Below are 14,878 nucleotides of genomic sequence, written 5' to 3'. Positions count from 1 at the left end.
ACATGTTGTCCACCCAATCAAAGGATCAGATAATTAATCTAGTGCTGAAAGCATAAGCTACAACTAGCTAGCACTGCAGTGCATACAACAATGCAAAAAAATAAAATAATAATAATACATTTAAAACAAAGGACATCAAGGACAACTGAAATCATAACAGCAATGCCAACTGTATATGTTTGTGTGCATGTCTGGCACTATTACATGTATGTGTGTGTTCTTGTATGTGTTTATTTGAATGAGAGTGTGTGTATATGCATGTGTACAAACACCTGCACGGCATCAGCCTCAGGCAAACCGGCATTAGTTGTAAAAACACTGCCACTTGGTGTCATTCAAATGTACTTTTATTATGTTGTATTTTTTTTTCCCCCTTCATCTTTTAACCATCATTCTCTCTCTCACACAGCAACTCCAGGAAGGGATCTTTTATTTGTAACTAGTGGATTTGGTTCTGGGTGTTGAGCCTGAGATTGTCACATCTGCTCCTGCCACACCCCCTAGTGGTCATCCGGTGACTGCTTGACCTGCAGCCATTCCCCCAGTACGCTCTCTCTCTCTCTCTCTCTCTCTCTCTCTCTCTCTCTCCCCCTCCCTTTCTGTTTGTGTGTGATTGTGTTGTTGGAGACAGGTGTGCTGGAGTCAGAGCAGATCCCTACCAGCTGCAACTCGTTCCATTATCAAGACCTCTACAAATACTCAGTTCTGCCACCTCCACTCTGTCAGATCGTAATCGCTGCTCAATTTGCCGCCCTTACTCTGGCGCCTGTCTCCTGTTCCACATCTCACCACCCTGCTACCCTGTTCTGGACTCACCACACCACCACTCCCTTGGATTCCCCTCTGGACCTGTTTACCCTGTCCCAACCCAGCACACTCCAACTTCAGCCTCCACATCTGGTTTCCTACAATTCATCCAAGCTTCCCCGGATCTGCACTCCATATCTCCCTGTGTTACAATAAATACCTTGGTTCATTCATCTCTGTTTCCTCGTCTGAGTCTGCTCTTGGGTTCCCCTGTGCCGCTCCACGTAACAGAGATTAATGTTTAACAGATTACCTTCCCTCAGGTATAGTTGTGGGTTGTGGGTAGCTCAGTTGACATTGAGGAAATTCCTGCAGATATTGAGAAATTGAAATTGAGAAAACTATCCTTCATCATGCATATTACTCACATCGACTTTTCTTCAGTCATGCTGAGTAGTAGACATTATATACTGTATCATCAAATATAAAAAAATGTGGTCCTCTGGTTGACCTATGGAATAGAATCAGTATATCACAGTGGAGGCTCTTCAGAGGAGGAAGGGGAGGACCATCTTCCTCAGTAAATTTAATAGAAATAAAAATGGTAAAACATTTCAAAACTTATACTTTTTAGATAAAACTATACTAAATATATTCATATGTCACCAAATAATTGATTAAAGCACACTGTTTTGCAATGAAGGTCTACAGTAGCCTCAACAGAACTCTGTAGGGTACCACCATGGTGTAGCTGGAGGACAGCTAGCTTCCGTCCTCCCTTGGGTACATTGACTTCAATACAAAACCTAGGAGGCTCATGGTTCTCACTCCCATCCATAGACTTACACAGTGATTATCACAATTTCCGGAGGAAGTCCTCCAACCTATCAGAGCTCTTGCAGCATGAACTGACATGTTGTCCACCCAATCAAAGGATCAGAGAATTAATCTAGTACTGAAAGCATAAGCTACAACTAGCTAGCACTGCAGTGCAAACAATGTGGTGAATAGTTGACTCAAAGAGAGAGAAAGAAAATAGTTGAACAGTTTTGAACAAATTCATTTCTTCCAAAATGAACAAATGTATTGCCACCGGGGCCTGCCTGTGTAAGTGCTAAACTGCTTACTGACTGTACACTGTAACGTTACTGCGTTATTGTAGCGGGTTTACTAACTCGTTAGTTCTATTAGCTATGTTGACTGACTTTAGCTAATATGGTAACAACAATGTAGGCTGTCTGTAGCAGTTATGACATAGTTTGGCTTGGAAATGTTTTTTATCTTGGTCACATACAGCTGGTGTGTTGTGCATTGAAGTCCAAAAACGAAGGGAAAAGGTGAGAGGAGGAGAGCGCATAGATACAACGTAGGAATACAATGTGACTGTCATGAAAGTGAACTGTGCATGATCAGGGGAATATTCATTTAGCTGATTCTGTTGAAAAACATTTCTTAAACGGAAGCAAACGGAACGAAACGGGGATAAGCATACCTGAATTTTTCTAATAGAAACTCTTGTTTGTAACTGTTGGACTAATGATTACACCCTAGATCAGCTAGATGCAGGCAAGAGTGTGCAAGGTGGTATTGAATGTGTCATTGTCTGTCCATGTGTCACTGTCTGTCAACTAAAAATGTTCTCTCGACCTGTGTGCACCTACATTGTAAACTTTCATTCATAAGCTAGGTTGTAGCAACCTCATGGGTATATGGAAAATTTGAGTATCTTGTAGTAGCCTAAACCTATCACTGTTACATTGAACTGGGTGAATGGGATATAAATGACAGTCATCCAATATGCTGTAATAGAAATAAGGCCATGCTCATAAAAAAAATGGTCCTCCCTCATCTCAAAAGGCACCGACCGCCAATGGTATATCATACATGGTGAACAACTCTTTATTCTGTATATAATAACTGTATTTTCTCCTAAAGGAACAGTATACATTTACATTTCGGTCATTTAGCAGTTGCTCGTATCCACAGCGACTTACGGTTAGTTAGTGCGTTCATCTTAAGGTAGCTAGGTATGACATCCAGATATCACAGTTACAGTAAAACTTTCCTCAATAAAGCAGCTACAGTATCAGCAAAATAAAGACAAGTGCAAAAGTTGAAATAGTCCTGTGTAGTTCTGTTGGTAGTGCATGGTGCTTGCAACGCCGGGATAGTGGGTCTTATTCCCATGGGGGACCAGTATGAAACAAATATGAAAATGTATGCACTCACTACTAAGTCAATCTCTGGATAAGAGAGTCAGCTAAATGACTAAAATGTTAATATTTACTGTGCATGTTTAACAACTCTTTATTCTGTAGAGAATAGAATAACATTATTTTCTTGGAGGGAACATTGTGAAATAGAATCAGTATATCGTGCAAGGTGGAAAAGTCTTTGTTCCTTATAGACTAGAATAACTTTATTTTCCTGGAGGGAACTTTTATTTGTAACTAGTGGATTTGGTTCTGGGTGTTGAGCCTGAGATTAATGTGTAACAGATGACCTTCCCTCAGGTATAGTTGTGGGTTGTGGGTAGCTCAGTTGACATTGAGAAATCTCCTGCAGATATTGACAAACTGAAATTGAGAAAACTATCCTTCATCATGCACGTCACTCACAATTGACTTTTCTTCAGTCATGCTGAGCAGTAGACATTATATACTGTATCATCAAATATAAACATGTTTTGGTTATCTTCACACTGTCGGCACACTTCACAAGAAATCAATGCTCAGCATGAGGCTGAAAGTAGTACCCTGATGGAAACCTACGGCCCTACTTCATATTGAGTGCTTTGCTCTAAAGAAACACTTAACACATGGAATGTATTCACTCTGAATTTGCTGAAGACATTTTTTTCCACAATTGACTGGGTTAGTTAACATAATCACCATGTGTTGTGTAAGCTTGCATAGACCATAGCTGCTTGAAATGGTAAGTGTTTCAAACAGGAAATTAATTTAACATAAAATGTAATAAAATGGTTCTGAGTTGAACATGATGACCTAAAAAAATGATCTATTGAAAGCCCATGTCATGCTTTGTGGGAGGATCTTTTGTTTCCCAAAATGTAATGTTTTGGTAATAAAATGTCAAGATATTTTCCACTCAACCGGAAAATGTGTGAAATTGGACTTCAATTAAATTGTCATGTGTTTCACAAACAGCAACAAATGACGAAACTACAAAAGCATGTCACTATTGCCCCTTTGTCGGAAACATGCTTTTCAAAAAATCAGGTTCCGGAACAAAAGCAAGTTCCATTAACCTAAGGGGTTTAACAGTGATACAAAAGAGGTCATTTTGGTCATGCACATGGGTTTGGATAATGGACTTTCAATTACCTATGGTTATCTACATGTGTACATTTAATAACTTGAATAACATTTGGGGGAGAAATTACTTTTGAAAATTACTTTTGGGCATGATGAAGGAAGAGCTATGCTGTGACTGTGTACATGTTTTTCTATCATGTAATAATGTACACATTGAGTGCGTTTCCTAACTAGGCCATTCTTTGTTGTGAAAATATGTTATGAACTAATGAGAGTGTGTTCCTTTGTGTCTACACAGTTCGTTGCACACAGACATTGCTGCCAATTTCATGGAAGTGTAAATTCTAGAATCTATGCAAACCATTTAAGACCAACTTTTTTACTGGTGCAACCCATTATGACTTTGATGATGTTAGAAACATGTTGTAGTATGCACTGGCCACTACTGTTGGCTAGCTTTGGCCATATTACAGAATTTCAAAGTGCCAAAAACTGTTTGCCAAAACAATTTGGGCAATTTGGACTGACAAAGAGGGACACTGTCTGACACAATTTGGACTGACAAAGAGGAACACTGTCTGAGACATCTTCCAGTTCATGATAACATGAGATCCAACCACTTTGTTATATTCCAAATGGGAAGAGAACTTTGAGAGACTCTTTAGACGTTTCCTTCTCAGACTCTTCAACAGTCAGAGAGACTCCTGGTTTCTGTGATATTGGTCCTAAATGGCACCCTATTCCTTATATAGACCACTACTTTTGATCAGGGCCCATATGGCTCTGGTCAAAAGTAGTGCACTACATAGGGAATAGGGTGCCATTTGGGACGTAGACTCTGTGATGCAGCCAGGGCCCTAAATCCCAAGGGATTTGGATCTCATAAGCAGCAGGGGGGCTGTTCTGGATAATATTGCTGATCACAGCTGGCATCAGCAACCAGTGGAATAGCTCCAGCTTGCTATTTCAGCCTAGGATATAGCATGTAGAATAAAACAATATGACCCTTTTTTTATATCCAGAAGCATTTACATATATGGACCTCTAGGTTTGCAGTAGTAGGTCCAAATCCCTATACTGAATTTCAAATCAGGTAAAGATCATAGAGTGCACTCCTCCTCTCAATCATCTCCCAGGGTGCCGTAGTGAGCTGAGACTTTCCAGACAGCACTCTGCAGGGGGAAGCACTGATTATAGCAGGATGGAAACCAACTTTAAAGGCACAATCTGCAGCCAAACTGCAGCCCCACAACTTGGTTTTATATTGTACGAAGCTGAGGGTTGAGGCTGGAGAAAGGTAACCACTAAAGGTTGACACCGGAACAGGACTCCCACAGGTCTTGTGGGTCACACAGGATTCCTGCAGGAACAGGAGTGAAAGTCAAGTTCGGAATAGGACCGGACACGAGCAATAGTCCACAGGAAAGGGCAGTACAATAATTATTTAATCTGAGTTATTTTAGTAATAAGCAGTTTCAGGAGGACATACCGTGGCAAGAAAAATTATGTGAACCCTTTGGAATTACCTAGATTTCTGCAAAAATGTTACATAAAATTTGATCTGATCTTCATCTAAGTTACAACAATAGACAAACACAGTGTGCTTAAACTAATAACACACACGTTATTGTATTTTTCTTGTCTATATTGAATACATCATTTAAACATTCAGGTTGGAAAAAGTATGTGAACCCCTAGGCTAATGGATTCTCCAAAAGCTAATTGGAGTCAGGAGTCACCTAACCTGGAGTCAAATCAATGAGATGAGATTTGAGATTTTGGTTCGAGCTGCCCTGCCCCATAAAAATCACTCACAAAATTGGAGTTTGCTATTCACAAGAAGCATTGCCTGATGTGATCCATGCCTCAAACAAAAGAGATCTCAGAAGACCTAAGATTAAGAATTGTTTCCTTACATAAAGCTGGAAAGAGTTACAAAAGTATCTCTAAAAGTCAGTCCACGGTAAGACAAATTGTCTAAATGGAAACATTTCAGCACTGTTGCTACTCTCCCTAGGAGTGGCCGACCTGCAAAGATGACTGCAAGAGCACAGCGCAGAATGTTCAATGAGGTTAAGAAGAATCCTAGAGTGTCAGCTAAAGACTTACAGAAATCTCTGGAAGATGCTAACATCTCTGTTGACGAGACTGGAATACGTAAAACACTAAACAAGAATGGTGTTCATGGGAGGAAACCATGGAAGAAGCCACTGCTGTCCAAAGAAACATTGCTGCATGTCTGAAGTTTGCAAAAGAGCACCTGGATGTTCCACGGCGCTACTGACAAAATATTCTGTGGACAGGTGAAACTAAAGTTGTGTTGTTTGGAAGGAACACACAACACTATGTGTGAGAGAAAAAGGCACAGCACACCAACATCAAAACATCATCCCAACTGTAAACTATGGTGGAGGGAGCATCATGGTTTGGGGCTGCTTTGCTGCTTTCTATCATCGACGGAAAAATGGATTCCCAAGTTTATCGAGACATTTTGCAGGAGAATGTAAGGCTATCTGTCCGCCAATTGAAGCTCAACAGAAGTTAGGTGATGCGACAGGACAACGACCCAAAAGACAGAATGGCTTGAACAGAAGAAAATACACCTTCTGGAGTGGCCCAGTCAGTCCTGACCTCAACCTGATTGAGATGCTGTGGCATGACCTCAAGAGAGCGTTTCATACCTGACATCCCAAGAATATTGAGGAACTGAAACAGTTTTGTAAAGAGGAATGGTCCAAAATTCCTCCTGACCATTGCGCAGGTCTGATCCGCAACTACAGAAAACGTTTGGTTGAGGTTATTGTTGCCAAAGGACGCTCATAGGACTCACCTGGACTACTTCATGTTGTTGATTACCCCCTGTATATATCTGTCTGTTCCTCGGTGGTGTTCCCTGTGTCCGCTTCAATTATTGTTATGTGTTCCTGTCCAGACGGTGTTCCTGTTCCGTTTCATGTCCGTCAGCTATTAAACCTTCACTCCCTGTACCTCCTTCTCATCTCCTGTGTCAATCCTTACAGAATGCAGACACCATTACAAGAAGCATCAGGGAGTTTTTCTTTAGTTTTGTTTTGTTGGTGACGTCGGACCTGGGGGCCACCGCTGATGGAACCGGGGGTGCCTAAGCTGGCTCGTCTGTCTGTCATGCCCTAGCTGCCTCGAGAGGTTTCCTTGACCCGGTTGGCTCGGCAGGTTCCCATCCCACGTCATGCTTCAGTCGGCTCGTCGGGCTCCTATGCCTCAGCCTGCCCATGAGTTTTTTGTTTTGTTGGTGACATCGGGCTTGGATTCCGCCGCTGATGGAACCAAGGGTGCCTAAGCTGGCTCATCTGGCTGTCACGCCATAGCTGGCTCGAGAGGTTTCCTTGCCTCGGTTGACTCGGCAGGTTCCCATATCACGTCATGCTTCAGCCGGCCCATCGGGCTTCTCCGCCGCAGCGGGATCGTCAGGCTTTCACACCTCAGCCGGATCGCCAGGCTCCCACGCCTCAACCGGCTTGCCAGGCTCGCTCAGGTGGGACGCCGGCTGGCGTCCCTAGAGAGAGGAGGGTACTGTCACGCCTGCTCCCGCTCCCCCTCCCTGACGCTCGAGGGTGCCAGGCTACCCTTCTTTACACGCACCTGTCACCATCATTACGCACAGCAGCGCTCATTGGACTCACCTGGATTCCATCACATTGTTGATTACCCCCTGTATATATCTGTCTGTTCCTCGGTGGTGTTCCCTGTGTCCGCATTAATTGTTGTTATGTGTTCCTGTCTAGATGCTGTTCCTGTTCCGTTTCATGTCCGTCAGCTATTAAACCTTCACTCCCTGTACCTGCTTCTCATCTCCTGCGTCGATCCTTACAGTTTGTGTGTTATTAGTTTAAGCAGACTGTGTTTGTCTATTGTTGTGACTTAGATGAAGATCAGATAACATTTTATGACCAATTTATGCAGAAATCCAGGTAATTCTAAAGGGTTCACATACTTTTTCTTCCCACTGTATGTTTTTGAATGTTTTTCTCCCCTTCCCCTCCTTCTCCCAGCAGTAACATGCGCTCTTCAGTCTTCAATGACTATTGAAAATGTTTTATTAGGCCTTTATCAGCTGGGCAGGCAGCGAAAAAGTAGCTAGCTAACGAGTCTCATGAACAGGGAGCCCAAAACGTGCAGTTGCTATGGAAACCGAAGGAGTTATGAATTCAAGGACTGATTGCCAAATACATCAACATTATACAGTAGTTTCTAAGTTTCCTAGTTTCATAATACAAAGCTATACTGTACATTGGTTTTAAATACATTGTTTACAAACAATAAAGGTAAACAACCTTAGATTTTGGCTTTATGATCGCGTAAGTATGGGGCATTTGGAGTTATATTCTTCAATAATCAATGAGTATATCAATAATTTAAATGAGCATTGGACAGATTCCCAGATCAGAGATTGCACCTTTAAAACTCATACTGTCCATTACTGTCCCCATGAGGTCTGAATGCTCGTCATGCTACTCTGTATTCTTGAAAAGCTTCCCATTCACCATTATCGTACATGCAGTTTGCAAGACTGGATCTCCAATGTTGACTTTTACATTGGCATTGTGCTTTGGTATAAAGATGAATACATAACGGAGAGATGAGTTGGTTTTAGTCATGTTTCTGTGTAGAATAACCAATGTAAAGGACTAGGGTTGCAAAATTCATGGAACTTTCAATAACTTCCCTGGTTTTCCCGAAGTCCTGGTTGGATGTTCCTGGAGTCAAATCAAATCTAAATCAAATCAAATGTTATTACAGTTAAATGCTTACTTACAAGCCCTTAACCTACACTGAGGGAATAAACAGGAAATCCGGAATCATCCAACCAGGATTTCTGGAAAACCAATTTTGCAACCCTATTCAGGACTATGTACTTTATACTCTGATGTTCCTCCTTTTATGTCATACATATATAATTAGGAAAGTAATACTGTCGGTGATCAATGTAGGCTATAGTCAATGTAAAGATAATAATTTTGTCATCAAAAATACAAAGATAAAGTGTCAAAGAGTAATGCATTCATGTATTTTGTACAGGACTTATGATGGTTAAATAAAATGTATGAGATGGTCTATGTGCAGAGCCTGTCCTTCAGAAAACTTCTCTATTCATTATTCAGATTAATAATCTCTCTCATACTGACAGAAAAGGGATGTACCTTCTAAAATGGATTTCGAATCGGAATGCCTAGCATGTCTTTCACTGTCACGTGGTGAGTCTCCATAGAACTCCATATAGATACCATGTGACTCTCATTGTTCCAGTAGCAGCACTTTTACTTACATTAGAAGCTTACTTTTATTGAACTGGTAACTTTTTTGCGTTTTCTGCTCAGTAGAGTTCCCACAGCATCATGTTCTCATGAGCATTGTGCTATGAATAAGCACAGAACACATTCATCAATTGCAATGTGAGAAACAGTGTTGTCTACTTGTGTAATTGTTCACTCGTCATTGACAGTTTAATACACAGAAGTGAAAGATCTAATAGTGTCCTATTGCATTTAATCACATTGTTATTTTCTTTAATAAAGAATGGGTCCTTCATCCCACAGGCAATCTAGTAACACACACACACACACTCCACAGCCTAATTTACTATTCCATTTATGGAAACAATCCCCATTAAATTGTGCCAAACAAAAGTTACCCCCCCCCCCCCCCACACACACTACTAGACAACCCCTCCAGCTATGATAAAATGAACTCCAATTCAATCAGTCACAGGGCCCTTGAACTGCTCCGAGAGATCAGTGATGAACATGGTACATTTTCCTCTGAAAAGGATGCAGCGTTTTACCAGGAAACCCTCAATGGATAGGAAAGAACCCATAGAGATTCTATAATTCCATAAAAGAACCCCTAATAAATGTAGGCCTACAGGCAGGCAGATGGAATCTTTCCTCTACTCTTCTGCTGTGCTCCGCTGCTACCCTCATGGGTTGCATAATTCATAACAATATTGTTTTCAATGTTCTTTAGGAGACTGACTCCCAAATGAGCGAACTTGTTAATGTTTCATCCAACATGTGTACACGCTTAGAAAAAAAAGGTGCTATCTAGAAACTAAAAGGGTTCTTCAGCTGTCCCCATAGGAGAATCCTTTGAATAACCCATATAAAACACTTTCAACAGAGGGTTCTACATGGAACCCAAAAGGGTTCTACCTGGAACCATAAAGGGTTATCCAATGAGGACAGCCGAAGAACCCTTTTGATCATAATGGCGCGGGAGGGGATGGCTGCCGTTTTACGGGCTCCTAACCAATTGTGCTATTTTGTGTGTTTTTTTGCATTGTTTGTAACTTATTTTGTACATAATGTTGATGCTACCATCTCTTATGCCTGAAAAGAGCTTCTGGATATCAGAACAGCGATTACTCACCACAAACTGGATACAAATATTTATTTAATGTGTCTGAAGCGAAGGATATAATGCTGCTCCCAGACAAGGCCCAAATCCCCATTATTCACATGAAGAAAAGAAGGAAATACAGGGAGCCGGAGATCAGGGTGCCTTGTGAGAATTCGTTGGCCTGTAGGTAACCCGTCTCTACCATCCGTTCTATTGGCCAACGTGTAATCACTGGAGAATGAACTGGATGAGCTCCTTTCCAGACTATCCAACCAACGGGACATTAAAAACTGTAATATCTTATGATTCACCGAGTCGTGGCTGAACGACGACACGGATATACAGTTGGTTGGATTTTCCATCCATCGGCAGGACAGAACAGCTACGTCCGGTAAGACAAGAGGTGGGGGTTTGTGTCTATTTGTCCATAACAGCTGGTGCGCGATGTCTAATATTAAGGTAGTCTTGAGATATTGCTCGCTGAGGTAGAGTACCTCATGATAAGCTGTAGACCACACTATCTACCCACAGAGTTTTCATCTGTATTTTTCATTGCTGTAGAGTACCTCATGATAAGAGTACCTCTTACCTCATGATAAGAGTACCTCATGATAAGCTGTAGAGAGAGAATGGCTGATGTTTTATTTTCTTCGTTTTTTTGCATTGTTTGTAACTTATTTTTTTACTTATTTTGTACATAATGTTGCTGCTACCGTCTCTTATGACGAAAATAACTTCTGGACATCTGAACAGCAATTACTCACCACAAACTGGTGGAAGCTTTTTCCTTTAACGAGTCAGATGAGTCCGACTTGAAGGATATACTGCTTTCCCGGGAACAGTGCCACATCCCGTCATTTGCGTGAAGAGAAGACAGAGAAAAAGGGGACGCAGGTCGGGCTGCCTTCTCAGAATTCGTAGGCAAGCGAGTAAAATCCCACTGCCATCCGTTCTATTGGCAAACATGCAATCATTGGAAAATAAAATTGATGGCCTACTAGTAAGATTAAACTACCAACGGGACATTATAAACTGTAATATCTTATGTTTCACCGAGTCGTGGATGAACGACGACATGAACATCATACAGCTGGCGGGTTTTACACTTTATCGGCAGAATAGAAGAGCAACCTCTGGTAAGACGAGGGGTGACGGTCTATGTATATTTGTAAATAACAGCTGGTGCACAATATCTAAGGAAGTCTCGAGGTTTTGCTCACCTGAGGTAGAGTATGTCATGATAAGCTGTAGACCACACTATTTACCTAGAGAGTTTTCATCTGTACATTTTCATAGCTGTCTACATACCACCACAGACCGATGCTGGCACTAAGACTACACTCAATGAGCTGTATACCGCCATAAGCAAACAGGAAAATGCTCATCCAGAGGCGGCGCTCCTAGTGGCCGGTGACTTTAATGCAGGGAAACTTAAATCCGTTTTACCAAATTTCCACCAGCATGTTAAATGTGCAACCAGAGGGGGAAAAAACTCTAAACCACCTTTACTCCACACACAGAGACGACTACAAAGCTCTCCCTAACCCTCCATTTGGCAAAACTGACCATAATTCCATCTTCCTGATTCCTGCTTTCAAGCAAAAATTAAAGCAGGAAGCACCAGTGACTTGGTGCTAAGCTACAGGACTGTTCTGCTAGCACAGACTGGAATATGTTCCGGGATTCTTCCGATGGCACTGAGGACTACACCACATAAGTCACTGGCTTCATCAATAAGTACATTGATGATATCGTCCCCACAGTGTACGTACATACCCCAACCAGAAGCTGAATTACTGTCACGTCCTGACCAGTAAAGGGGTTATTTGTTATTTGAGTTTGGTCAGGACGTGGCAGGGAGTATTTGTTTTATATGGTTCGGGGTGGTTGTGTATGTAGAGTGGTGTTAGATTTATGTATTCCGGGGTTTTGGTTATTGTTCTATGTTAGTTTATTTCTATGTTCTGTCTAGTCATTTGTATTTCTATGTTTTGCTAATTGGTGTTGGGGCCTTCAGTTGGAGGCAGCTGTCTATGGTTGCCTCTGATTGAAGGTCCTATAATTAGGAGTATGTTTGTTTTGGGGTTTGTGGGAGATTGTTTCTTGTATTGCCTACAAGACTGTTTTGTCGTCCGGTTATTGGTTTTTTCGTGTTTGTTTTGGATTAATAAAAATGAGCATTCACGTACCCGCTGCGCCTTGGTCCATCTATTACGACGACCGTGACAAGTACAGGCAACATCCGCACTGAGCTAAAGAGTAGAGCTGCCACTTTCAAGGAGCAGGACTCTACTCTAACCCAGAAGCTTATAAAAAATCCCGCTATGCCCTCTGACGAACCATCAAACATGCAAAGCGTCAATACAGGACTAAGATCAAATCGTACTACACCGGCTCTGACGCTCGTCGGATGTGGCAGGGCTTGCAAACTATTACAGACTACAAAGGGAAGCACAGCCGAGAACTGCCCAGTGACATGAGCCTACCAGACGAACTAAATCACTTGTATGCTCGCTTCGAGGCAAGCAACACTGAAACATGCATGAAAGCCTCAGGTGTTCCGGACAACTGTGTGATCACGCTCTCCACAGCCATTGTGAGTAAGACCTTTAAACAGGTAAACATTCACAGGACGTGTACTCCGAGCATGTGCTGATCAACTGGCAAGTGTCTTCACTGACATTTTCAATGTAATACCAACATGTCTCAAGCAGACCACCATAGTCCCTGTGCCCAAGAACACTAAGGTAACCTGCCTAAATGACGACCGACCAGAAGCACTCACGTCTGTAGCCATGAAGTGCTTTGAAAGGCTTGTCATGGCTCACATCAACACCGTTATCCCAGAAACCCTAGACCCACTCCAATTTGCATAACACCCTAACAGATCCACAGATGATGCAATCTCTATTGCACTCCACACTGCCCTTTCCCACCTGGACAAAATAAACACCTATGTGAGAATGCTATTAATTGAATACAGCTCAGCGTTCAAACTCCATAGTGCCCACAAAGCTCATCCCTAAGCAAAGGACCCTGGGACTAAACACCTCCCTCTGCAACTGGATCCTGAACTTCCTGACGGGCCTCCCCCAGGTAGTAAGGGTAGGTAACAACACATCCGCCACGCTGATCCTCAACACAGGGGCGCCTCAGAGGTGTGTGCTCAGTCCCCTCCTGTACTCCCTGTTCACTCATGACTGCATGGCCAGGCACGACTCCAACACCATCATTAAGTTTGCCGATGACACAACAGTGGTAGGCCTGATCACCGACAACGACGAGACAGCCTATAGGGAGGAGGTCAGAGACCTGGCCGTGTGGTGTCAGGACAACAACCTCTCCCTCAACGTGATCAAGACAAAGGAGATGATTTTGTGAACTACAGGAAAAGGAGGACCGAGCACGCCCCATTCTCATCGACGGGGCTGCATTGGAGTAGGTTGAGAGCTTCAAGTTCCTTGGAACATCACCAACATCACCAACAAACTAACATGGTCCAAGCACACCAAGACAGTCGTGAAGAGGACACAACAAAACCTATTCCCCCTCAGGAGACGGAAAAGATTTGGCATGGGTCCTCAGATCCTCAAAAGGTTTTACAGCTGCACCATTGATAGCATCCTGACTGGTTGCATCACTGCCTGGTATGACAACTCCTCGGCCTCCGACCGCAAGGCACTACAGAGGGTAGTGCGTACATCTTTGTACATCACTGGGGCCAAGCTTCCTGCCATCCAGGGCCTATATACTAGGTGGTGTCAGAGGAAGGCCCAAAACATTGTCAAAGTCTACCGCCACCCAAGTCATAGACTGTTTTCTCTGCTACCGCACGCCAAGTGGTACCGGAGCGTCAAGTCTAAGTCCAAAAGGCTCCTTAACAGCTTCTACCACCAAGCCATAAGGCTGCTTAACAATTCATATAATGGCCACCCGGAATATTTACATTGACCCCCCCCCCCCCCCCTTATTTTTACTCTTCTGCTACTTGCTGTTAATTATCTATGCATAGTCACTTTACCACTACCTACATGTACAAATTACCTCGACTAACCTGTACCCCGCACATTGACTTGGTACCATTTGTGTTACTTATTATTGTAAATGTTTTTACTTTATTTATTTAGTACATTTTTTCTTAACTCTATTTTCTTACATCTGTATTGTTGGTAAGTAAACATTTCACGGAAAGGTTACTACCTAAGGTTAATACCTGTTGTATTTTATTTTATTTTATTTGAACCCTTTTTTCTAAGAGTGTACCTTGCTTGATGATGGCTGGAGAAAGAGTTTGTACATTCACTTCAAATTCTACATATGAGATATATAGCAATGCTCCTACAACTGCAATCAGTTAAATCCATTGCAGGCATTTCTTGAATAGAACTGTTCATGCCATAGAATTTGAATTATTTTATTATATTTGTTCATGCATCATATCAGATGGTATCAGATTATATGATCGTCAAAAGGGCTACAGG

Source organism: Salmo trutta, chromosome 31, assembly GCF_901001165.1.
Source record: "Salmo trutta chromosome 31, fSalTru1.1, whole genome shotgun sequence".
NCBI classification, from domain to species: Eukaryota; Metazoa; Chordata; class Actinopteri; order Salmoniformes; family Salmonidae; genus Salmo; species Salmo trutta.
Note: the sequence above shows the minus strand (reverse complement) of the source record.